Raw genomic sequence first — 26,589 nt, 5'->3', positions numbered from 1 at the left:
CATTGGGGGCGCAACACCCGGGGCAGTTGGCAGATGTTACGCTCTGTTTTTTCCAACCCACTACTAGAGCGTTGAGTGGGAGGGTTCCTACCCTAAGCTTCATATAGAGTGTTCTATCTCGTGGGGATTGTATAAAGTCGAGATACTGCTCAGTTTTAATGTAAGGCTTGTGCTCCAGGAACTGATCAGTAAGGATCCCTCGATTGGGGTTTCGATCTTCCTCTCCCTTCACCCAGTCCCAATAAGCTTTTTTAATAATTTGCTTTGCGGGTGGAATCTGGCTGGACCATGCCTTCCCATAACCAATTTCTATGGCCAGCTGCCTTAAATTGCGGATCTATTTGATCTTGTTACTTGCTATCTAAATTGATAATCTCGTTCAAGGCAGCGGCATAGCTGGCCAGTTCAGGGGTGCGTCTCAAGCGAACCCAAAAGAGCAACGGGTGCAATCTTACTATGTCCTTGATAGAGCGTTTCCCCAAATCCCTACAAAGCGGTGTCAGGGGGGTAGAAGATGGTAGAGAAACCAGTCCTCTGTAGAAATGATTCTCATATCTCTCCAGATCACTGATATTCTCAAACGCCCATAGCTCTGCCCCGTATAGTGCTGAGGGAAGGGCCTTCCCATCGTAGACCACAAGGGCCGGAACAACTGGTCTGCTAAAGGAAAGTCGCTGCTCTCTTAGAATTGCCCCCGCCACCCTCTTATGGTTAAAGAGCATTTTCGCTAGATGGCTGTTCCATTTCATCTTATTGTTAATCCTAATGCCCAAGTAATCAAAAGAATCTACAATATCTAGTGGCATGCCATTGAGTGTGATCCCATTCCTAAAACGTTTGGATGGGGATAGTGTCATTAGTTTTGTTTTGGTGGTATTTATCACTAATCCCCGTGCATCGCAAAACTGACTAAACCTATCTAGCAGCTTTTGCAGGCCACTTGGACTTTTAGACATCAGAAGGGTGTCGTCGGCGAAGAGGAGAGTAGGAGATTTCTCCCCTGCCAGGGTTGGGGCATCAGATGGGTCCTCTCTCAAATGGTCAACCACCCCATTTATAAAGAGAGAGAACAGAGTTGGAGCCAGCACACAACCCTGGCGTACTCCCCTATTCACCGCCACCCTTTCTGTCAGCTGACCCTGATTACCCCACCTAATTTTGGCATAGTTCCCCTCATGGAGACGCTTAGTAATATCAAGGATCAAAGATGGAAAACCCAGGACGGACAGCACCTGCCAGAGCCTGGCACGAGGGTTGAGGTCAAACGCTGTCTTAAGATCAATAAAAGCCAAATATAGGCTACCTTTCCCGATGACCACTACTTTCCAGTAGATCATATAGAAACGAAAGACCTGATCCATCGTGCCCACCCTCTGTCTAAATCCTGCCTGAAAATGCGAAAGCACACTGCCATCGTCCATCCTCGACCTTACCCTCATAAGGAGGACCCTGCCAACCACCTTCTGTATTATGTCAATTAGACTAATTGGCCTATAGTTGGCAGGATCCTCCCTGTTCCCCTTTTTAAATATGGCTACCACTTCAGCACCCTTCCAAGAATCCGGAACAGGGTGATCTCTAGCAATTAAATTCGATATGAGCATCACGCTTTCACGTAGAAACCTAGGACAGGACATTGGAATCCGTACTTCAGGAGGGGTCCACCACGCTCTTTACACCAGAGCGCCCAGGCTTAGGGCCTTGTAATTGTTGGTTAAAGTTAGGGCGACAGATGCTTCCTTTCTTGAAGTGCAGGGTGGGGGGTCGGGGTTGGGTATTCGTTGGTTGTTCCTCCTTGGGAGGGTGTTTTGTTTGGTTTGGGTTTGTTCTCCAATGAGCCTCTCATGCAGCACCACACCACAAGTGTCGCCACGCTACTCCATGCAGACACTGACACGCACTCCGCCGTCGCTCGTTTTCCGCCGCCGTCCGCTGGCTTCCCCTAGCGCGAGATCCGTAGTCCCTCTGGGGCCCGCATGCTCCTTGCTCCCTCCTTGCGCACCCACACCGTTGGGTGTCTTCCCGGCATCCCCTGGCCGCTTCACTCCTAGCGCGACCCGCTCCCACCACTGTCATGGATGACCTAGCTCCCAAGGCCCAGGTGCACATCCTGTCCTTGAACGTGAACGGCCTGTTGGATAGGCTGAAGCGCACCGCCATCCTTAAATATGCCCAGCGCGCAGAGGTAGATGTGCTCAAGAAACCCACCTGCTTGGCGAGAAATGTCCCTTTCTGGCACGCTATGGGTATGACCGGGTGTGGCACTCCGGGTTCTCGCGCGGATCGCGGGGGGTCGCCGTCCTGCTGCGCCGCTCCCTCCCTCTTGTTTTTACCCGGGTGATCCACGACCCCCACGGAATGGGGATTGCCGTTTGCGGCACGCTTGATGGTCGGCCGATCAGCTTCCTGTCGCTCTACGCGCCGCCCTCCGGGCTGTCTCAGGCTTTATCTCATGTCGCATCTCTGCTGGCAACTCTCCCACCGGGCACTATTGTTCTTGGGGGGGATTTCGACGCAGTCTCGGCCCCGCAGCTCGACTCCTCGGGACCGGTTTCAGACTCCCGCGCCGCGCGGGCGAAGCAGCTGGCGGGTTGGACGGAGGCTCAGGGCTTGTGCGACGCATGGCGGATCTGGCACCCGCACGCACGTCAATACACTCATACTTCGGCCGCCCATCACACCCATGCACGCATTGACGCAATCTTCGTCCCCCCGCCGATTGTGTAGGCATCCCGGACATCCGCATCCTCCCCAGGGGGATATCTGATCACTCTCCGGTCCTCCTGGGTCTGGGTCCCCCGCGTGGTCCGCCAGATGTGGCGCTTTAAAGCTTGGTTCCTCCAGGACAGGATGCTCCGTAGGGAGGTGGGGTCCGCATTGACGCACTATTATGGTGACAACGACGGTTCGGTCTCCTCGGCGGGCACCCTCTGGGAGGCCTGTAAGGCCACCATTAGGGGGGCTGCCAAGGCGCACGTGGTACGGCACCGCCAGACGCAACTGCAGCAGCTCACCACCTGTGAGGCCCGAGCGCTGCGACTGGAGCAATCTCTCTCCGAGTCCGGTGATCCGGACGGGACTCGGCAACTGCGACTTCTGCGTGATGAGATTCGTCAACGGTCGCTTGATGTGGCCAAGCTCCTCTGGCAATCCTCGCTGGCGAGGGTGTACGGGTGGGGCGATAAGAACGGTGCGCTGCTGCATCGGCTGGCCACTTACCCCAGGGCATCGCGCATCATCCCGGCGGTCGCCGACTCCGATGGCGTGCTCCAATCTTCCTCCGTGGCGATAGCGGAAGCCTTCGCCCAGTACTATTCGCAGCTGTATCAGGCACGAGCACCGGACCTTTCCCTGGCCTCTCTGCTCGCCGCTAGTAACTTACGACTTAACCAACTTAGGCCAGGAGACTGGGAGAGTCTGGAGGTGCCCATTTCTCCTGAGGAGATCGGGGATGCGATAGGGCATACGTCCGCGGGGAAGACCCCGGGACCGGATGGCTTCCCCCAGGAGTTTTTTGCCACCTATAAAGATCACCTGGTCCCGCGGCTGTGTGATCTCTTTGCGGAAGCGGTCGAAAAAGGCTCCTTCCCTCCGGAAGCCGACATAGCCACGATTGTGGTTCTGCCCAAGTCTACGCCGCCACCCAGTGATAGGTCGGCCTTCCGGCCGATCTCTCTTATTAATACTGATATCAAGCTTTACGCGGCAGTCCTGGCCCAGCGGCTCCGGCCCTTTTTGTCGTGCTTGGTCCACCCGGACCAATGCGGCTTTATGCCAAACCGGGGCACTCGCCACTGCCTCCGTCGCCTTCACGTGGCCTTGGCTCACCGCCATCGCTTACCTCCATATCTCACCCTCCTGCTCGCTGATTTCAAAAAAGCTTTCGACTCGGTTGGGTGGGCCTACTTGTTTGATGTCCTGACCCACATGGGTTTCGGCCCCAAGTTTGTCGGAATGGTACGGGTCCTTTACGCGCGCCCCCGCGCCAGAGTGTTGGTTAACGGGGCACTGTCGGGGCCGGGGGACGCGGCAGGGGTGCCCACTATCGCCCCTTCTCTTTGCGCTTGCGATGGAGCCCCTTGCTGCCCTGATCAGAACGGATCCTTTCCTCCAGGGCTGGGAGTGGCCGGGCATGGAGGCGGACAAAATCGCCCTCTATGCAGACGGCGTCCTGTTGTACCTTGGTAATCCGGCGCGCTCGGGACAGCGCGCACTACACATCTTGGGCCGCTTTGGCAGCGCATATGGCCTCTACTTAAACCCGCGAAAATCGGTCCTTGTGCCTCTGCACCCCTCCCGGGAATGTTTTGACTGGCAGGACACTATTCCCCTCCGCCGGTTGTCCTTCAAATATCTGGGCATCTGGGTCTCCCTTCTCCCGGAATTGAGCTGGGCACTTAATGTGACCCCCCTGGTCAAGAAAGCCAAGGTAGATCTGGCGAGATGGCAATCACTCCCGCTCAATCCGCTGGGGAGGGTGGCCCTATACAAAATGATGATTCTCCCCCGGTTCCTTTATGTGTTGCAAAACACTCCCTTGTCCTTTCCAAGGCCTTGGTTTCGCGAGCTGGACGGGATGGCGACCAGATTTCTCTGGGGTGGTGGGAGACCGCGGTTGGCCCTGTCGGTATGTCGCCTGTCCACCTTTGATGGGGGTCTGGGCATGACCGATCTCTACCTCTACTACCTGGCCACCCGCCTCCTGGTCGTCCATGATTGGTTTGGGGGGGGATGGTCCGATCCGGCCTACAGAGTGGAATTAGAGGACCTGGGTTTCTCATGTATTCAGGACCGCCTGTATGGCGCCCCCGTCCCCGCCTCCTGCCCAGACATCACCAAAGCGATCTTCCTGGCTTGGCGAGCGGCGCTTCGCCACACCCGGTGGACCGGGAAGCTGACTCGCGCCACCCCCCTCTGGCATGGGACATGGTTGCGGGACGTTGCGGAACTGGAGGGCTTTAAATCATGGGATCTACTCGGCATCTCCCAGCTGGGAGATGTCTGGCGGGGGGGACGCATGTGCTCATACTCAGAACTGCAGGCGCGCTTCTCCCTCCACTCATCCCAATTTTATAGATACCTCCAACTGCGACACTCCATACGCACTTACACCCCACTGGACATTAGGCTGCCGGAACACAGCCCCCCCGGAGGCTCAGGTCATGCTGGGCAACCTGGGGAGGGGGGTATTTCCAGGATATACCGTTCTCTTATTAACAATACCCCCATGTCCCGGGAAGGCCTAAAGGAACGATGGGAGAGGTGGGTGGGTCCCCTGGACGAGGCCGACTGGCGGGATGCCCTTATGGCCCCCAGGCTGGTGGCGGCCTCCGCCAAACTGAGGCTTATTCAAATGTATTACCTCCACACTGCCTACCTCACACCGGCTTGCCTGCACCGTGCGGGCCTCTCCGTTGACGCAGCTTGCCCCCGTTGTGGCTTTGAGCCGGCCGACTTCATCCACATGGTGTGGTCTTGTCCGGAACTGGGGGGGTACTGGAGGGGCATAGAAGCCGAACTCACAGAGGTCTTGGGGTGGGAGGTGCCACATGACCCTAGACACACCCTACTGGGCATCACTGAGGGCCTGGATGGCACACGCGCAGAGAAGTTATTCCTCACGACAGCGTTAATGGTAGCGAAACGTGACATTGCAGCGGCATGGAAGCAACCGCAGCCGCCTAGCTTGGCCAAATGGAGCACCGTAGTGGACTGGTGTGCGACACAGGAACGGACTCTCTACCAGGCAAGGGGCTGCCAAAAGAAATACCGTAGGGTCTGGGGGAAATGGTTGGGCAATGTACTATGAGCGTGCGGTTCGGGGGGGAGGGGACGGGGGAGGGTTTCGGGGGGGGCGGGATGTGGCGTGTTCTCATGCTATGTTGTTGTATGCTGGTGGTTCGACAGGCTCAAAGTTTTTATGTTGTATCACTCAAAACAATAAAAACTTGTTTATCAAAAAAAAAAATTCAATATGAGCAAGATGAAATCGGCCCATAGCTTTGGTTCTTGCAGGAGGAGATCGCCGGGGATGCCGTCAAATCCCGCCGCCTTTCCTGAAGCTAACCCAGTGATGGCAAGGGAAACCTCATTGATCGTAAAAAGGTCAGGTGAACTAACAGCCTCAGGAATAGCGACCAACAAGGGGTCCTCCAAGGATGGGGGCGCTTCTCGCAGTTGGGGGATAAGGAGCTGTCACCGTCACAGTACAAACCAAGGAAATGTGAATGCCATTGCTGTTCCGTGATATGATTAGGCATCGGATCAGCACCCTTGCTACTGCCTCTATGAATGAGGCCCCAGAACAGTGTGGCATCTTTCAAAAGGGAGGCAGATTTGAGATCCTGCCAATGCGCTTCTTCCCAAATACGCTTGGCTTGCTCAATTGTCCTGGCATACTCTTTCCTAGCAGATCTAACTGAAGAGGTGTTATTGCTTTGAAGGGCCACAGATAACATGCATCTCTTTTCCCTGCATACACTTGTATATCACAGATTGGAGGGCCTAGAGTTTTTTTTATACGTGCAAGACCCCGTTGTAGAAAAAAACATTCCCAACTTTTCAATAATTTATTGATAGAAATTTGGAAGGGGAGAGTTCTGAGCTCCCTCAAAGGTCTCCCTGTACAGATCAAGCTCTAAGGACTTTTGCTCTATCAGGTCTCTTATTTTGCACAATGTGTCTTCCTCGTGTGAAACCCTATGCCATTTAAGGCGTCGGTTGCAGTTAGAAGGCACCACTTCTTTTGTTAGCAATCTCGCTTCATTATGGGACCTGGAAACTGTCCAGTTATTACTTAAAAGCATACATAACGAATTATGATCACTATCGAAGGACAGTATAATTTCCATATCCAGTAAATCATGCCAAAGCCGTATATCCAACAGGATATAATCAATCCTTGACGGGCAGCTGGGCCTATTATGTGTGTTGGCCCCACACAAGTCAGAGCGTGTCCTGCCATTTACAGCTCTTAAGTTGTACTCCACTGTTAGGGCACTCATTTGTATGGCCCTTTAGGTCCATTTCTTGATTGGGGCCAGACTAAGGGGAGGAATTGCAAATTTAATGTCCTGCTCACCAATGCCCAAAACATCCTCAACACAAAGGGGTCCATAGGTACAATTGAAATCCCCTGCCACAATAGATACTGAGTTGGGATTAATGCTGGACAGCTCGCTCTCTAATACTGATATAGTTGAAGAAGATTGTGCCCCGGGAGACCCTCTAGCATAAACATTGAATATTTCCAAATTAAAACCATTTTTGGGGCCTTTCACCGTCAGATGTAAAATGTCGTTTGAGGGAGTTAAATGCATACTAGTTGACCAGTTTAGAGAAATGTTTAGCCAAATGTGGAGCCCCCCTGCTGGTCGACCTTTCCCTGATCTATTGGCTGGGATGATATAGGTAATAAATCCAGATTTGTGAAGGGTACCAAACTCCAAGTCTCCTGAAATAGGCAGATATCTTGGTTATCTATAAAATTGTTCCACTCTGGGAGCAACATTTTTTTTGCAGCCCTGCTATGTTCCAGGAGAGAAAGCAAATTTGCCCTGGACTACTACCCGCAGGTCGAATACCTCTATTTCTTATGTGTCTACTGCAATCGGCCATTAAACTCCTCTGCTCCACTCTCCCTGTCTCCCTGTTACCTCGACAAATAGCTGCATTGACTTTTCCCTCCTCTTTTAATTTGGTGCAAAATGCTGATGGCAAAGTTATATCCAGTCAATCGACTGAGCTCAGGCCAGACTCTATTCCTTCCCCATCTAATGTCCATAATTGGGAATTACGAAACTGAATTGCCGAGTGCTCGGGGAGGGAAGTGCGGAATTCAAGTGCAACCAGATTCCCAGCAATTTCAGCATTAAATAGCTGTATCTCAATACAATCTGTCAGCGAGCCATCTTTTTTGATCCTCCTTACTTTTACCACATCCTCCCGTATTACTGACCTACATCCCCTCACATATCTTATCCAATGGATTACTTTATTATGGAGGGATTTGTGGCTTTCGTATCTATGGGGATTCACAATTTTTGGGACCTTGGTCATGTAAATTGTAGAAGTATGGTTCCTTGTGTATATATTGCCCCTTGTGGACCCTATGCATGCCTGGTCGAACTGCCCTTCCCTGGTCACAACGGTACTATCAAATTTGGCTCTTATAGGGTGCCAATCTGATACCCTGCCCATGTTACCCTTGTCACGATCTAAATCAAAAAGTGTATTGGTTTTTCTATGGGGAATAGAACTATCAGTAGGGAACTGAGCTTGGGACGCGTGGCCAGTTACTGGCCCAAGCCTAGCCTCCTTAGAACTCCTTCCCACCAACTCCCTGTCTGAACTAATACAGGTGGGTGGGGGGGTAGTGGCTAGGCCAGGTGGCCTGTGCCCAAGCACATCAACCTTCTCTCTCAACAGAGCCAGTTCCCTTTCAAGGAGTTCCACTCTATGACGAAGAGCATCATTTTGGGAGCCACACAAACTGCATTTTGCTGGACTAGCAGAGGGCTCGATCACACCTACTTTACTCGGGGTAGAAGGTAAGCTGCTCTCGACGCTGGAATCTAAAACTGCATACCTAATTGAGCAGGGTAATTGGACAGTAAAGCAATCACGTTGAATTCCCTTACTGGTGGCTCCTATAGAGTCACTTGGACCTGGGTTATTTTGTGTGGAGAGGGGCCCTGAACTATCCTCCACTGGGCTGTGTAATTCGCAAATGGAAAGCTTTTTAGATGGTTTCTTTTTAAACATTGCGGGAAATACTTTTTCCTTTGGCTGTGCTAATACTGATACTTCCTCAGGATTATACACACTGACAGCTAAAGCAGTGTTATTACTAGTACCCAAAATATCTTCACAGTCATTCACAATTGCTTCGATCCTAGTTAGGACACAATTGCTGGCCGCATGGGAGACTTTCTTGGCTTTTTTCCCTCTCCTACTTGAGAGTGGGCCCCCTCCCTCCTTAGCTTCCTCTTTCCCATTAGGATATTTCCACTGGACAACAAAAATAAATGCACAGTCACTAATATCGGCTTGGACGTCTAGCCGGTAAGACCGGCCTAGTTGCAGCAAACGGTACCTGCAATCGTGTACTCGTAGGTCGAATATCAGAGGGAAGGCCCAGCCATGCCTCCTCCTGGCGATGACGGGCGCAGACGGGCCGGCCCTTGGCCCGGGCTTTGCCCGGGCGCGGCCCGGGCATGCGCACGCGCGTCCCGCGCTGCGGTAGTGCTGGTCAGCTTTTGAATCCCCCGGCACAGTGGTGACTCATTAAGCGTGCGACGCCCAGTGTCTTCTGGGGACTGTGGTCCACAGAAGGCCGTGCCCTCGCGGCGTGGCCCGATGGCCAATGTTCCGGCTGGCCGTTCCCCTCACGGCGCGACAGGCAGAATCGCAGCGGTGGATTGAGGTAGGAAGAGCCGTTCCCCTCACGGCAGGATCACCAAATGCAGCGCGCGTCCCCATCATACAGTAGTATAACCTTTCACCACTCACAGTAAAATACAGAGTACCATATTTGAATCCATTGACACACTAATACAAGTTTCTAAAAACCCACTCAGTGATTCCTAGATGTACACACATCTAATCACTTACCTATAGATTCACTCATACATGCTGTCAATTATCAATAGAACACTATCAAATATACTTATACACCTATATCGACATTGCACACCTTCACACATCCTATTCACTTATGCAGTCATCCTACTCACTTATGCAAACAATGGATCATACTTACATTTACTCAGCTACACACTTATACAAATACCACTTCATGTATTCATATAGATAGTAACTCATACTTAGTGTGTTATAAAATCACTATTACAAGTACACAGTTATCCATACAGTCACTCATACAATCACCGTGTCTTATTTATAGACAACAACTGGCACATACACTGCCTTTTATTTTTCTAGTTTATTGGACATGTACTATTGAGAGATATATTTGCTCATCACCACACCCATAAAGATATTCACTCATCCAAACAACTGTTATAACATGTAGTTTTAACCTCATATACCTACTGAATCAACTATTCACACATCTTTGGGCACAACCCCACCGAACCACACTCATATTCACTCTCCGATACAACTACTCAGTTAACTAATCAATAACTAATATAGACTTTCACATAGCTAGTAACCAACTGGTGCAGCAGTTTACACAACAACTGACAAAGTGATACAGATATTCACACAGTTTATTCACTATCCAATATATTTAGTGAGACACTATAAATTAGTCAAGTAAACAGTCAATCCCACAGCTACTAAATCCTTCATCCAGATATGTATATTTATATATACACTCATTCTTCAATGCAGATTGCTATATAGATATAATACATATTTAAATAACGAACCAAACCACATTCACAGGATGATGTCATCAGTGATGGCAAAATATCAAGTATGCATTTAAAATTGAACTGCATGTACCAGGATGCAAAGGGGCGAACTGTGCTGGGAGGTAGCAGTGTGTTCCCATCCCCCTTCTGTAACTATTAAAACATTTAATTTAAAAAGGAACAACATGAAGGGGTTCATTTTGCCATAGAAATTATGGTTAGTGCTGTAGAAAGAAAATTTAGGGCATGTTTTAAGTGAGATCTCAAATCCTCTTCTATTTCATTCGAAAATTCTGACATGCAGACTGAAACAATCACTTTCATTACCAGCAGTAGACTTCCAGTCAACTCCCTGGTGAGCAGTAGCTTTACTACAGTGATCTAATGAACAACTAGAGTGCTAACATTCTGATTTTATGGCAAATGTGTGACACATCTGAATGCTTTCTTGATAGAATCAAAGTAAAAACTGAAAGCATTTCCTACTGAGGAGACTGCAGTAAATAAGGAAATTAGGAAACTTCATAATAAATAAGTCACCCAAGATGGCCACCAGAGAAAAAGAGCCCAAATGTAGCACAAATATCACCCAGATGTAGCCCACATATAGCCCAATGACAGAAGTGTGCAAAACACTTTTTATTTTTAGTGTTTCTGCAGTTTTATATAGTGCAGACTGGTCAGGTATTGAAGCGTTACATCTTACTTGGACCCCTTATTGCGTATTTTGCACGAAGTACATGAGATTTAGCTTGTGAAACATTGAACTTTACGATTATGTTAACCTGAAGTTGCTCTGAACCGGACTTTGTAACACCCGTTTTTACCTGCTGGTTTTAATTAATTCTCACTGTATTGTATTAGGAAAGAGGATTTATTGTTTTTATGTACACTTTTATGATCTTTGTTTCTAAATCAGATCGAATAAAGTTTAATGAATTCTATGGCAGGACGGAGGCGAGGATTATGCATATCTTTCCTCACTTTACTTGCATAGCAGTTCAAAGAAAACATAACACAACAATCATTAAACAAAAGACTACACAACCCATGAACCATTAGGGGGGAAGTCTCCAAGGCAACTATAGTCCAATCATATCACAGTCCATCGTATATAATATTGTGACGTCCCTTCCGCTTCCTCTTTCTTCACTGCTCATCAGTTAAGTGCATTCCTTACATTCTTGGCTTAATCTGACGTTGTTGCTGTTTGTATAGCGGTTTCTTGTGCACGTTATCAGCATTATTGCCTTGGTATTGTTTCATATTCCCTGCGCAGCAGGCTCTTGCCCAAGAGCGTTCTCCCCCTCGCAGTTTCTCCCGCTGTGCGCTCTGCGCGCGGTGAGATCCTATCAGGCGCGTCTGGTCCGAGCGAGGCAGCTCTGTCGAGCGCTCCCGCTGTTCTTTACGCGCGTTTGGGAATCCGGTCACTCCTTTAGTGTCTGCTTGATTCCCGACCAACCCTCACCTAATTTTGACACCGCTACGCGGTGATTTCCCCACACGGACACGTTAGTGGTAATTGGTATTGCCCCTCAGTCCATTCTTATAACAGCTTCGGGGAAAGCCCAGCTGTTGGAGCACCGGCGAGGGAGCTGCCTTAAGGATTTTAAGGGCATGTGTTCTGTACTCACACCCTCTGCTATCATGTCTTCTTCAGAAGACCATTTTTACTCCTCCTACCAGGAAGTAGAGGAGGAATGGCCCCCCAACTTCTCCCTCCAGCAGTGGACCAAGCCCTCTCTCTGGCTATTTCTAGGGCGCTGGCTCCTCTTAGGGATCAGGTTGATAAGCTGGCGAAAAGCATCCATGGGGTGTTCAGTGACCCAGATCTGGTGGTGGCGGGTCCCAGTAACTCCCAGATGGGGAATGAAAGGGCCGTTAAGCATAGCGCCGGGCACTTGGAAGGATTTGATAAACTTACGAAGATCTTTCTCAAGAGTGCGCGAACGCTAAAACATGCACCCTGCCGGGAGGAGGAGGAGTCCAGATAAAATTGCGACACTGTCACCACTATTGTAGACCCCGACAGCGGGTTTCCCTTAGAGGGAGAGGGTGTATCGGAGGACGATTTCTCCTCCGATGAGGATAAGGACTCGGGGCGTCACTGGCATCCAGAGTCCCACTCCTCTCAGTCCCGGGTTGCGGACAGGGTCCACTCGGACATGTTCGAGTCTACCCAAATTTACCATCCTAGGTCGGCGAAGTGGACCCCTGATACCAAAGTGGCAGAGTATGTGGTGGGGAAAATCCATCAACCCCTTGAAAGGGAGGACAGGAATAGGATGAGGGGAGAATGCCCCAGGCCCTCACTGAAGGGGTAGGTGGCACACATGCCTGAAATTGATGAAAAACTATGTACCTTTTTCTCCAAGTATAAGAGGGATCCCAAGAAAGGAAGTGATAGGTCTTGGACGTGGTAGAGCCCTTGACCCAAATTATTCAATTGGCGGAGCGTTCAAAAGAGTCAGGATCCACTTTGTTCACAGATATTGTGGCTGGTTGGGTGCACTACCCTAAACCATAAAACACTACCCCCTCCACTACCCAAACACCACTGCACTACCCTAAACCCTAAAACACTACCCCCAGCACAACACCCTACACTACCCAAACATAACTGCACTACCCTAAACCCTAAAACACTACCACCGGCATGACTCCCTACACTACCCAAACACCACTGCACTATCCTAAACTATAACTCTACCACCAGCACAACCCCCTATACTACACAAACACCACTGCACTACCCTAAACCCTAAAACACTACCCCCCTACTCTACACAAACACCACTGCACTACCCTAAACCCTAAAACACTACCCCCAGCACTACCCCTATAGTACACAAACACCACTGCACTACCATAAACCCTAAAACACTACCCCCAGCACAACCCCATACCCTATACAAACACCACTGCATTACCCTAAACCCTAAAACACTACCTCCAGCACGACTCCCTACACTACCCAAACACCACTGCACTACCATAAACCCTAAATCTACCCCCAGCACGACCCCCTATACTACCCAAACACCACTGCACTACCCTAAACCCTAAAACACTACCCAGCACGACCCCCTACACTACCCATGCACCACTGCACTACCCTAAACCCTAAAACACTTCCCCCAGCATGAGCCCATACACTACTGCACTACCCTACACCCTAAAACACTACCCCAGCACGACCCCTACCCTACCCAAACACCACAGCACTACCCTAAACCCTAAAACATTACTCACAGCACGACCCCCTACACTACCCAAACACCTAGGGAAAAAAAATACCCCATGCCCAATCCCCCTTACCTCTCACTCCTCGTGGTTCCTCTCTCCTCGTGGTTCCTGCTTCATGTCGTCTCTGATGGGCGGTGCACATCATTGTGAGGAAACGGAACAGCCTCTGTTTCCTTAAAACGATGTGGATCGTCTACATTTTTTTAGAACTCATGGTCATTTACCATACATACCTTTACAGCAAAATTCGTTGTAAAGGCATGCGTGGTAAATGACCTACAATACCCAAACACCACTGCACTACCCTAAACCCTAAAACACTACCCCCTACACTACACAAACACCACTGCACTACCCTAAACCCTAAAACACTACCCCCAGCATGACCCCCTACACTACTCAAACACCACTGCAGTAACCTAAACCCTAAAACACTACACCAGCACGACCCCCTACACTACCCATACACCACTGCACTACCCTAAACCCTAAAACACTACCCCCAGCACGACCCCATACACCACTGCACTACCCTAAACCCTAAAACACTACCCCAGCATGACCCCCTACACTACTCAAACACCGCTGTACTAACCTAAACCCTAAAACACTACCCCAGCACGACCCCCTACACTACCCATACACCACTGCACTACCCTTAACCCTAAAACACTACCCCCAGCACGACCCCATACACTACTGCACTACCCTAAACACTAAAACACTACCCCAGCATGACCCCTACACTACCCAAACACCACTGCACTACCCTAAACCCTAAAACACTACCCCAGCACGACCCCCTACACTACCCAAACACCACTGCACTACCCTAAACCCTAGAAAAAAAATACCCCATGCCCAATCCCCTTTACCTCTCACTCCTCGTGGTTCCTCTCTCCTCGTGGTTCCTGCTTCATGTCGTCTCTGAGGGGCGGTGCACATCGTTGTGAGGAAATGGAACAGTCTCTGTTTCCTTAAAGCGACATGGATCGTCTACATTTTTTTAGAAGTCACGGTCATTTACCATACATACCTTTACAACAAAATTCATTGTAAAGGCATGCGTGGTAAATGACCCACAATACCCAAACACCTCTGCACTACCCTAAAACACTACCCCCTACACTACACAAACACCACTGCACTACCCTAAACCCTAAACCACTACCCCCAGCATGACCCCCTACACTACACAAACACCACTGCACTATCCTAAACCCTAAAACAATACCACCAGCATGACCCCCTACACTACTCAAACACCACTGCACTACCCTAAACCCTAAAACACTACCCCCAGCACGACCCCATACACTACTGCACTACCCTAAACCCTAAAACACTACTCCAGCACGACCCCTACACTACCCAAACACCACTGCACTACCCTAAACCCTAAAACACTACCCCCAGCACGACCCCCTACACTACCCAAACACCACTGCACTACTGTGGTAAATATTTCGTTACCGGTACTATTTTTTATGCGGTAAAGTCTGTCTAAGAATAACTCAGTAAAATGAGAGGCAGAATCCGTGGTATTAGAGGGTTTAAAAAGGCTTTATTCCTATACAAAGGAACACAATTCGAAGTTGTGGGCCTTCTATTCCATCACCACGAAAGTTCAGGAAGGAAGGAACATATATTATTGACAGTTAAGCGGTTTTATAGAAAATGCATTACAGTAAAACAGATGCAAGAGGCGTCTTAGGATAGAATCTTATTCTATACTGACTATACTGACTGTTAGTGCGTGTACAAGCGTCTAAGTGTCTACACTAGATGCGAGGGGGTAGGAATATTCCATGGTAACGGGGCTATGAATTACTTGCGTGAGGACAGCGAAGCCTGGCCCTTTGCACGGGAGCTGGAAGAATGTTTACCTAAACTACTAGACAGGAATGCATCGGATGAGGAGCGAAGGAGATAATCTCGAAGGTGAAATACAGTTTTTGGCAGGCAATATGGTGGATCAGGCACCGTTAGCCGCGCAGGGAGTAGGACAAAGTTCATGGTCACAGATGCAGGCTCAGACTGGAGCTTTCAGAGGCAGAAGGCAGGAAAAGGCTTGATGACAGAATTCGGGCCTACTCGCCTGAATCTGTGAGATGTGGAAAGTGAACCACATAAAGTCGGTGGCCTTTCATATTTAGGAATGGAATATCTGACCCATTCATGGCGGATCTGAAAGAGGACATGTTGACGGTGGACGCTCATATATTTGCGTCTTCAGAACTGGAGCAGGAGGGAACATACATGTACTTATAGCATGCACATGGAGCCGTTGGGGTCTACGATAGGGGACATAACTGATCACAAAATTCATATTTCCTCATTCCCTCCTTGTCCCCTTCGGACCCTTAGGAGATATCGATCTTCATCAATCCATCGATCTGTTCATATAGCATCATTTGTTCTTCTTTCTTCTTCCGGGATCTCGAACGAAAACTTGGATGTGGGATACACGAGGTGGCACACAGACCACAAATCGCTGGCCCACATTGTAGACATAAGCAGCAACTGAATAGTATGAGAAAGCCAATACCTAGGAAGGATAGTATTCTCCATCCCCAGGCTGACAACACGCCCCAGAACCAACCGGACCAAGTCCAGGTGCCTGGACTCTGGTGTATCTGGCTTACAATCTTATGAAGGCGGGTTATGGCTTTATATACTGACGGTGAATTTTCTGGTATGAAAATGCAACAACTTGATCCGATGACCCTACAAGCTCCGCCCCTATCGGCCAGGATGACGTCAAGGACAAGACGATTTTGAAGCACAACAATCCGCATAGCAGACTGCTCTTCTGTTAAATTGCCTAAGGCGGAAATAGTTTCGTTCACTACTGTTTCGAGGGTTCTGGTTAATCTACGTATCAGCTTACTATTAGTGACTGTACCTATATAGGGAAAGAAACCTTTATTGAAATCTGTGTATTTTTCCCATGCCGTTTCAGTGTAATCGACAATTGGGAGATCTCTCTGTTGTCTATTGTGTACTAAATGGGTATTTCTATGATAATCAGGAGGAGCTAGGAAAACAGGTGGCAGAAGGAATGCTATGTAACAGGTACCATCCCAATCTAAAGGTAGACATATATATGCGGTCTGGCCACATATGAAGTAGGAATGATGGGAAGCTCTAAATGTAGACTTGCCTTGATCACTGAATGTTATTACAGTGGTGCATTTACTATGGCCCATATGTATGGAACCATTCTTTCTTATACATAATTCCCCTTTTACTGGGAATACTGACATGGCGGGCAAGATTGGTGTAGCTTCAGATTCAACGTTCAGGATCATGAGGTTAAGTGTAAAATTACCTAATCCATATACTTCATTTTCTAGATCAGTTCCTGTTCTTTTGGGAAGTCCCTCCTTGTTAGGGTAGCAGACTTTAAGTAAAGCTAGGTTCAGGTTTCCCCATACCCAGTTGTCTTGATAAACTGCGGAATTTGAATCTAGGGTATTAATCAAACTAAACCATGCTCCACAGGAGCCATTGTGTGTGAACGGATAGGGAAAGAGGGGCAAGACTCCCTTATAGTTCTGATAGGGAGGGAGTCGGCCACATATCCAACAATTTGTGGCATTGCTGGTTTGATGGGAATGATGTAACATACTAATAAAAGTGTTGTTGCGCAGCGCAAATCTATAGGACAACTCATGCGGAGGAAATTCGCTAAAAGAATGTTCTGCAGTTATATTATAAGCATGCTTAGGAATAGGGTAATACATGTGCAATAGGATGCTGACAATGATGATCAAAAGACTTAGAAAAAACAAAATTAATAATGTTACTGTACAATGACTACGAAATGATTTACAATACGCCTGCTTTTTGAGCAGCATTTGATTATTTCTTTCTCTATTCCGGTCCAGAGGATACATGTCAGAGACAAATTCAACCAATTCACCTTGGAGAGGACTTAAACAATCAAATTGTCTGACTTACTGGACCTCAATTTTAGTCTATATAGTTCTGAGTTCGATTGCTCAACCAAAGGGAGCTTTGAGTCTGTCTGTGAAGGATTACAGGGTTGAGTCTCTATACTGGGTGGTAGTCCATAAAATTTCTTGATATGACTCGAGTGCAACCATCCTTTTCTTCCTTCGATTTTCACGGCTGTCCTTGTGGTGAGTAAAACTAACTTCGGTGACTTCCACCTAGGATCCAGTTGGGTCTTCCGGTCAAAATTCCTGACCAACACCAAGTCCCCAGGAACCACGTCATGGGGTTTCACCTCAGTATTGTCGGGAAAAGCTGCGGATACCTGTGAACGACAAGATTGTAGTGCAGACATCAAGGAAGCCAGGTAATCTGTCAGCATATTACAGTCAACGTCAGTGATTTTACGAGGTATAGGCGTCCCCCACATATTTGGTGGTCTACCGAAGATCACCTCATACGGGGATAGCCCTGTTCGAGAATGTGCTACCATTCTCATGTAAAAGAGCGCAACTGGTAAGGCTACTATCCAGTCGACTCCTTTTTCTCTACATATTTTGGACAATCTAATTTTCAAAGTTTGATTATGGCGTTCTACGAGACCTGCTGCCTCGGGATGTCGGACACAGTGAAATTTCCATTGATATCCTAATAGAAGGGAAACGTGTTTCATTAGTTCGGATGAGAACGGCTGGCCGTTATCTGAGTAGACAACACGTGGTAAACCGTACCGTGGGAAGAATTCTCGAACTAACTGTTTGGCAGTAGTCGGGGCAGTGTAATCTGAAACCGGGTATGCTTCTGTCCAACGGGAAAGAGCACAGACAACTACGAGAACATATTTGAATCCTCGACATCGTTCCATCTGGATATAATCCATCTGGAGGACTTTAAAAGCATGATCGGGAGTTTGGAATCCACCCTGTTCTACGGGGATGCTTTTACCTGGATTAAACTGACAACATATCATACAGGTACGAACCTTTTGTTTAGCTGCGGCTCGTAAATGTTTGTTGAACCAAATGTGTTGAATGCTGTCTAGCATAGCTTTTTCTCCTAGGTGCGCTGGACTATGTATAGTGTTAATGATAACTTGGACCATTGAATCGGGAAGAAACCATATAGATTTTTCCTTCGTCATCCATCCTTGATCTGTTTGGATCCCTCCTAATTCAGTCCATTTCTTTATTTCTTCTGGTGTAGCGTGTGTCTGTATGTCAATTACATCAAGGGCGGGATCCTTAACTGTCATGCAATGTGTTGGTGTCGGAACTATTGTCTTTGTCATGTCAGTTGTGAGAGTCTGATTCTGAGCAGTCTGTTTAGCTGTTCTGTCAGCTAGGTCATTACCCTGAGAAATGATATCGATAACTTTTGTGTGGGCTTTGCATTTCATAATCGATATTGCAGTAGGTAGATGAATCGCGTCTATTAGGGCTTGAATGAGGGGTCCGTGTTGGATGTGGGCACCGTGAGAAGTTAAATAACCTCTCTCTCGCCACAGTACGCCGAAGTCATGAACGACTCCGAATGCATAACGTGAATCTGTGTATATGTTGACTTTTTTATTCATGGCTTGAATACAGGCTTGTGTCAGAGCGGTGAGCTCTGCTGCTTGAGCTGACAAAGTGTTAATACAATTTGTTTCAATGACTTCAGTGTCTGTTGTGACTGCGTAAGCGGCCACTAACTCTCCTGTACTTGTTCTCATACATGACCCATCTACATACAATGTCAAGTCTGGATCTGTCAAAGGGATGTCTGTCAAGTCTTGTCTGGGTTTCGTCGTGATAGTAATGACTTCGACACAATCATGTGCCAATGGATCTGTTCCGCTCACTGGTAACAGTGTGGCAGGATTTAACGTATTACAACGTCTGATTTCTATATGTGGCTGAAACAGTGTTAATTCGTAACCGGTGAGTCTCGCTATAGTCAAGTGTTGTGTTTGTGTGCGATTCAAAAGAACCTCTACTGCGTGTGGTACTTGTACTGTCAATTGATGTCCTAACACTATGGCATCGCTTTGTCTGATTGCTAAAGCTGTTGCTGCCACTGATTTCAGGCACGCTGGAAGTGCCTGAGCTACTGGATCTAATGTACTAGAGAAATAAGCACATGGTTTGTGTGATCCTGCTTGTTCCTGAGTGAGTACTGACAAAGCAGTACCTTCGCGTTCTGTAACAAAGAGTGTAAACTGTTTACTGTAACATGGTGTTGCTAGAACAGGTGCTTGGCATAAAGCTTTCTTTAAGCTTTCAAAGGCGTGTGTATGTTCTTGAGTCCAAGGGAGGACAGTCGATGTGGCTGCCTCCTGTGTTGTCAACTGGATGAGTGGTTTTGCTAGAAATGCATATTGAGGGATCTACTGCCTACAGAATGAAGTGAGGCCTATAAAAGCCCGTACCTCCTTTTGTGTCTTGGGTGGTGGCATGTTAGCAATTAACTGTATGCGGTCGGGTGTAAGCTGCCTTCCCTCCTTGGACAGCAAGTGCCCAAGGTAAACAACTCGCTGGACACAGAATTGCAGCTTAGAAGGGGACACCTTGTGCCCCTTGTCGGCCAGAAATTTTAAAACCGTCAGTGACGCTTTTTCACATTCAAGTTTGCTTCGGGCGGTGATCAGCAGATCATCGACATATTGAAGCAAGGCAGTGTTAACTGGCATATGGATACTGTCAAGTTCTCGTTTCTGTGCTTGGCTATAGATGCTGGGGCTTTCTGTAAATCCTTGAGGTGCGCGTGTGAATTTAAAACTTCGTCCATTTAAACTAAATCCGAATAAATATTGACTTTCCGGATCAATTGGGACACTAAAGAAAGCATTCTTGAGATCAATTACAGTGAAGAACGTTGCTTCTGAGTCAATAGCTGTGAGTAATGAAGAGATATCTGGGACCACGGGGTATTGTGGTACAATACATTTATTTAATTCGCGCAGATCAATAACCAATCGATATACTGGTGGTGCTTTTGGATCCGTTCTTTTAAGAATCGGAATTATCGGGGAATTACATACATTGCAGTCAGTTTCCACAACCACTCCTTGTGTAATGAGTTCGTCAATGATTTGCAGTAAAGCCACTACAGCATCTGGTGGTAACTTGTATTGTCGCATTCGTGGTAGTACTATTCCTGATTTCAGTGTAACTCGATATGGTGTAATGTTCATGCAACCAACATCAGTGGGGCCTTGTGCCCATAAATGTGTAGGTAAATTCTGCAGTCGGTGATCCATGTCTCTGGATACGTAGTGACCTTTAAAGTCACGTAAAAATAGTCGTACTCCTTCCGGAGAACAACATATTATGGCTCCTAGAGCTTTCAATGTTTTTATTCCTAACAAGTTTTCTGGACTTGATTTAGTAAGCAACAAATCTGTAGTACGTGTCAATGGACCAATCGTAAGTGGAAGAGGTTGTGTTACATCATTAATTATAGGTTTTCCTGAGAATCCAAGGGAAATATTCTGTGAGCCTGAGAGGGGTGCCCCTGGAACTTCACTACGTCTTATAGTTGTTCTGCTTGCCCCTGTATCAAGTAAAAACTTTCTTTCTTCCCCTAATAGTTCACTATGTACATAAGGTCCCTCTTGGTCTACAGGAACCTCAATAAGGGGTAAGCCAACTTCCCTCTCTAGGCTATTTCATGTGTATCGCTGATAATCGGGATAATCTGCTTGTGCATACTGATACATCTGTTGTGTCGTTGCTTGTGTTGCAGCAATAGGCTGCGCTTGTGGTGGTACTACAATCTGTTGTGGAGCTGCCTGTTGCGGAGCTAATTGTTGCGGAGCTGACCTAGGTTGTGCCTGCTGAGGCATCTGTTGTTTATTCTGATCCTGTCTAGGTGGACGTGGTCTCTCATGTGTTCTACCTGTGGCTATATTATGTTTCAGGACTGGACAATCGTGTATATAATGACCTGGTTGTTTACAATAGTTGCATGTCCCTTTCGCAGGGCCTGCGGAATCACCCTTTTGATGACTATCAGCTGGAACTGACTGTGCAACAAGCATTTTCATTTTCGTATCTTTCATACGTCTTTGTTCGTGTTCTTGCTCTTCTCTAATTCTATTGTGATGATATTGTAACATCTGTAGCATCTGTGATGGGGTATTACCTTGCCAGGTACTTTCGAATTTCAATACTCTATTCTTGACTTGTAGCAGAGAATTTTCAACTAATTTTGTCACAAACAGATGTGGATATGACTCACTACTGGCTTTTATGCCACTATTTATACTAAAACATTTTTCGAATCGGGAATAGAAATCACTAGTGTCTTCATCTGGTTTTTGTTTACAGGCTGAGATTGCACCCCAGTCTTCCTTTTTCGTAGTTAATAAACGTGGCAGTACCTGTATTAGTAATCCTGCTAATGCTGTAGTCTTATCCCCAAGCCCTGCTCCTGCAGCTCGGGCCTTTTCTTCGTTTTCTAATGCTGTCCAATCTATCTTTTGGTCTCCCACCTCCCATTCCTTTTCTTTGAGTTTCTCATAAACACCGGCAGGTAATAGTACTTTCAATATTTTCATAATGTCGGGGTAGGTATACTCTCCCATGAGTAACATGTCTTTTATCTCACGGTGGAAACCTGCTGGGTCTTTGTCATGACTGGGTACTACTTTCTTCATTTCTAATAATTCCAGTTTAGTTATAGGCGTGTATACAAACACACGTGTGAAATTATCGTCGGCACCTCTGATCGGGTGCACTTCGCGTAACGGGTTCTGTCTATCTATGTGATACATTTTTCTTCCCATAATGGGAACTGGAACGTGTTCTGGGCATACGAAATTTAAATATTGATTTCGAGATTCTAGAATTTCCTTAATCAAATCAGTACCTGACCCTCTCCATATATTCGTGAGCAGTTCTGTCAATATGTCAGGTAAGGGTCCTGGATCGGAGTGTTGGTTTTTATATAATATAAGGAGGTGTTGAATCATGTATATACTAGCTAAACGTTGTTCATAGGGGTCTAGATTCAGAAACGTGTGTGCAAGTACATCGTCATTGTATTCGCCGGGACTGTCTGCCCATTGTACTGCTGACCTGGCTAATTCTTGTTCGTCCATGGAATCGAGCACGTGGTACCCCCTTCGATCTCGGAGTAATTTATCAGCGGCTTGGAATAAGTGTTCAGGGGATTTCGTATTTAGCATGGGGTTTGGGAGATGTCTATTACATTCTGGACGTATTGGACGTATTGGGTCGTTAAAACCTCTGGTATTATTATGGGATCTTCCTCTACCTACATAAGCTATTGTATCAACTTGGTCTGATTCTTGCTCCTCCTCCTCTCTGTTTAGGTCCGCGGCGTCTGCCTCTAATCTTTCTTCGTGTATTCGTTCTATTTCTTTGCGGATCTTTCGGTACATAGCTACTATACATAACAGTTTATCATGTCTCCCTTCTGATATATTCTTACCCCAAGTGACAAGTTTTTGCATTTCTTCCGGATTTACCCCTGGCCGGTCTTGATTTCTGATTACACAGTTTATGAGGAAACGTAACAGTTGTCCCTGTACCTCCGCTTTCTGGTACTCCATGGCTCTACTAATACTTTCAGGACCTCGCCCTGACTGGACAAAGTGATATATATTTTCTAAATGTGTATCCATTCCTGGTAACTTCGTTAAATATATTGCAGCTCGTCTAATACGTAATGATGACAGCAGCATTTCGTCCCGTTTACCGGGCACAGGATCATATCTACAATCTACTAGAAGTTCCTTGAGCATGTCGGGGGTTGCTAGTTTGGGCGTACGTTGGTGTGCTAATTCTCTAAGGGAAAATTTATTTCCTCTGGGTGGTGTAGAAAAAATGTCTGTCGTACCTCCTGTGGCACCGTCTGGGGTGCTGGACGTGAAAGGATTTGTTGAGGGTGAGACAGCAACCGTCGTTGCTGGAAAAGCTGTAGAAACAGATGTGCTTGTCGGAATGTGTGTCGAAGCTTGTTGTTGTGGAGGTACAGACGAATGCTCTTGGCTATGAGCATCATCGGCAAGCGGTCTATGTGGTGCGGTATTAGCATACTCGGGAGCTGCGTCATCTAAATAGCGGGAAAGGAAAACATCTTCTGCAGTTCTGGGATGCCCCTTGGGGTGTGTTTTTATCGGAAACAATGGGGGTGGCAAGTCTTTTGGTATTTCCGGAGTAGCCTTAGGTAACCCTTCGGCCAAAAGTGGATACATACCATTCATAAGGGCGTTTCTTTGTCTGTCTACTTGTTCTGATTTTACTCGGGTACCTTCCTCAAGTAATAGATTTTCTCGGGTTTTATTTGAATTCTCCCTACCTTTCTCTTCCTGTCTGAGTGCTTTTTCCGTGCGTCTATATGATTCTTTACGCCATAATTCAATGGCATCTTTCTGTGACTGTCTGGCTTTCTTTTTCCATAATTCTTCTTCTACTCTCATGATGCAATCTGCATCCCAGGTCCCCGCTGCGGGCCATCTCTGACTCTCTGGTAATTCTTTGGTGTAGTCCACCCATAAATCAAGAAATAATACGGCATCTAGGCCATGCTTATGATACATAAAGTACCCTGGAGTGTCCCTCGGTGGGATGGGAACGGCTTCTTCGAGTACCCCTTTTCTAGTTTTGATCTGTCTTAGTTTCGAAAAGAGCGGCATTTTTAGACCTTATTACTAGAACACACTTTATAAAAACACAATAATGAACAGTCATTCACACCACAGTATATAGAACGTATTTAAAACATTTAACACTTAACAGTTTTACGAACGATGATAACTAATAAAAACTAGTTACTGACATAATACTGACACTAGATAATACTTATTTATATTAATTTATATGCAAAACATACTATATATACTGCTAAACAGTACAGATACACTGCTAAAACAGTGCAGACCGGATTTGTGTACCCAAACCCGTCTTGACCGGCACAGACTATGTGCACGTAAAATGCCTCCCCGGTAATGGTACTCACCGGGTAGCTCGGAACGGAAGGCCTCGGAACAGAACTTGAAACTGGACGGGACTGGACTGGACTCGACCGGACTCGGAACTTCGGAACCTGGCGGGTCTCTGTATACCTCGGATCTTGCTCTCTCAGCTAGGCTCTGGTCGGGATACTTCGCACTTCTCACCGCCTCGTCTGGGTGTTGATCGCAGCCTCAGTCGTCCCCGCTTGGCCGGAAGGAGATACAGGAAATCCTGCAGATACGCGTTTTTTGTTGTCCGTTCAGCTGTGGCAGGAGACCGGGCCTGCAACGCACCGCCGGCGCGTGAGATGAGAAAGTGTCCCTATTCGGGCGCCAATTTATGTGGTAAATATTTTGTTACCGGTACTATTTTTTATGCGGTAAAGTCTGTCTAAGAATAACTCAGTAAAATGAGAGGCAGAATCCGTGGTATTAGAGGGTTTAAAAAGGCTTTATTCCTATACAAAGGAACACAATTCGAAGTTGTGGGCCTTCTATTCCATCACCACGAAAGTTCAGGAAGGAAGGAACATATATTATTGACAGTTAAGCGGTTTTATAGAAAATGCATTACAGTAAAACAGATGCAAGAGGCGTGACAGCTGATAACTCAGATAAACTGTACATACGTAACTAAACATGGGTGTAACTAAAATACGTCATTTAAACATGATGTTACAAGTGGGTGGATCCATAAAAGAATCCTGCAATGTCAGCAGAAATATGTGGCAGAGATGCGCGCGCAGCCGCATGACGTGTGATTGACGTGCAACTAGAGGGTGAAGGGGACTTGACATTTAGCTCTACGTGTGGAGACAGAAGTCTGGGGTTATGTCAACCTAATCCCGAATCATATCTAATATCCTATGTTTAAAGAACTGTGTTATCCAAAAAGAGAGGTCTCTTAGGATAGAATCTTATTCTATACTGACTATACTGACTGTTAGTGCGTGTACAAGCGTCTAAGTGTCTACACTAGATGCGAGGGGGTAGGAATATTCCATGGTAACGGGGCTATGAATTACTTGCGTGAGGACAGCGAAGCCTGGCCCTTTGCACGGGAGCTGGAAGAATGTTTACCTAAACTACTAGACAGGAATGCATCGGATGAGGAGCGAAGGAGATAATCTCGAAGGTGAAATACAGTTTTTGGCAGGCAATATGGTGGATCAGGCACCGTTAGCCGCGCAGGGAGTAGGACAAAGTTCATGGTCACAGATGCAGGCTCAGACTGGAGCTTTCAGAGGCAGAAGGCAGGAAAAGGCTTGATGACAGAATTCGGGCCTACTCGCCTGAATCTGTGAGATGTGGAAAGTGAACCACATAAAGTCGGTGGCCTTTCATATTTAGGAATGGAATATCTGACCCATTCATGGCGGATCTGAAAGAGGACATGTTGACGGTGGACGCTCATATATTTGCGTCTTCAGAACTGGAGCAGGAGGGAACATACATGTACTTATAGCATGCACATGGAGCCGTTGGGGTCTACGATAGGGGACATAACTGATCACAAAATTCATATTTCCTCACTACCCTAAACCCTAGAAGAAGAAAAACAACACCATGCCCAATCCCCCTTACCTCTCACTCCTCGTGGTTCCTCTCTCCTCGTGGTTCCTGCTTCATGTCGTCTCTGAGGGGCGGTGCACTTCGTTGTGAGGAAACGGAACAGCCTCTGTTTCCTTAAAACGACGTGGATCATCTACATTTTTTTAGAACTCATGGTCATTTACCATACATACCTTTACAACAAAATTCGTTGTAAAGGCATGTGTGGTAAATGACCATGCGTTAAAAAAAATGCGTAGTAATGACTTCCCGATGTACAACGCATGCGTGGTAATGCATGCGTTGTAATGGTATCGCGAAGTAAAAAAGTCATTGTAACGGCTGTTTACCGATCGAAGCTGGCCCCTGTTCTTCAGTGAGTCGTATATTTGACAAATTAGGAGGAAGGAATGTGTTTTTTTTACCGAAAAGTGCATTCCCGGCTGTTGTATTGTGGAAGTGTCCGTGTGGCCTGGTTTCACTTCCGGTGGAAGAGTG

The sequence above is a fragment of the Triturus cristatus genome, chromosome 6 (assembly GCF_964204655.1).
Source record: "Triturus cristatus chromosome 6, aTriCri1.1, whole genome shotgun sequence".
NCBI classification, from domain to species: domain Eukaryota; kingdom Metazoa; phylum Chordata; class Amphibia; order Caudata; family Salamandridae; genus Triturus; species Triturus cristatus.
Note: the sequence above shows the minus strand (reverse complement) of the source record.